Genomic DNA, 1,565 nt, shown 5'->3' on the forward strand with positions numbered 1-1,565 from the left:
ACAAAATATAGGGAATAAAATTGGAATATAACCTTATGGTTGTGTTCTATTCCTGTGTCACTTTGTGGTATCACACATTAACAGAGCAAGGAAAGAAAATGTACTGCAGAAACATAAACAACCCAAAGGAATGAGGAGCCACAGGCTCGGAGAACACTTTTATTAAGTGTGGGAAGCAGCAATGGGATTTGCTGTGAACCAGACCAGAGTAATTGAGGACAGCACGGGAGCAGGGACAGTCCTCAGATCTGCACTGTATGTTTCAATTTGTACAGTGAGATTAAGCTTCTAATTCCAAGATTATTTTCTTTTTTATTAAAATGTTTATTTATTTATTTATTATGTATACAATATTCTTTCTGTGTGTATGCCTGAAGGCCAGAAAAGGGCACCAGACCTCATTACAGATGGTTGTGAGCCACCATGTGGTTGCTGGGAATTGAACTCAGGACCTTTGGAAGAGCAGGCAATGCTCTTAACCGCTGAGCCATCTCTCCAGCCCCTGATTATTTTCTTTAATACAAACCCTATAATCATTTCTGCCCTGACAAGTTACCTGTGCCAAAATCATATCCCCACTCCCATATTTTGAAATGTCTTCCAAACTAAAAAGAAACAAATGATTTTGGCTTGGGTGGAGTCAATGTCTCTTTTATTAAATTGAAGGCTTCACTAGTATATAAATGTTTACAGTTTTTACATCTTGATGAATTGCTTCCTTTATTAATATATTGTGTCCAACTTTATCTCTTTTGATTAGTGTTGGTTTGGGATAGTTTTTGTGTTTTAATATTGTTGGTTAGACTATAGCTTCTTATTGGTAAGTAAAAGCAATTTACATTTAATGTCATCATTGAAAGGGGTTTGCTCTTTGCGATGTGATCATTTATGTTCCAGTTTGCTGGTTGTTATTTCCTTTCTTCTTTTCCCTTATTTGCTATGTTAGAGATGGTTGATTATTTCCTGGCTCTTCTTTGTTCGTCTGTTCCCACCATAGAGTAGACACTTCCATGTGTTCTTATGGAGGAGGTTGTCTTTCTTCTTCCTTTCTGTGTAATATTCTTTTAAAACTCTCTCTCAGTGCTGGCTTGATTGTTATAACTTTCAGTTACTTTACCAAATTTGCTTATCAAACCTGAGTCTTTGAGAGGAGTTTTTAAGGTTTTTGAAGTATATTGTTAGGTTTTAATATGTCTAGCGTAGACTCATGTTTTGAGGATATAGGACACAGTTCTTGGGACTATTGTGAGAGGGTGATAGAAACTTTAAGATATGGGACATTGTTGATAGGTGTCAGTTACTGGGGACGTGTCCTTGAGGTCCATATCTTGTCCTAAATATATCTCTCTCCCTCTATATCAGAAAAAGAAGTAGAAGAGAAACAAGAGGAGGAGAAGAAAAAAGAGGAAAAGGAGTAGGAGAAGAAAAAGAAGGAGAAAGAGAAGAAGGAGAAGAGGAGAAGGAGGAGGAAAGGAAGGAGGAGGAGGAGGAGGAGGAGAAGGAGAAGGAGGAGAAGGAGAAGGAGAAGAAGAAGAAGAAGAAGAAGAAGAAGAAGAAGAAGAAGA

Source organism: Microtus ochrogaster, unplaced genomic scaffold (genome assembly GCF_000317375.1).
Source record: "Microtus ochrogaster isolate Prairie Vole_2 unplaced genomic scaffold, MicOch1.0 UNK70, whole genome shotgun sequence".
Taxonomy (NCBI): domain Eukaryota; kingdom Metazoa; phylum Chordata; class Mammalia; order Rodentia; family Cricetidae; genus Microtus; species Microtus ochrogaster.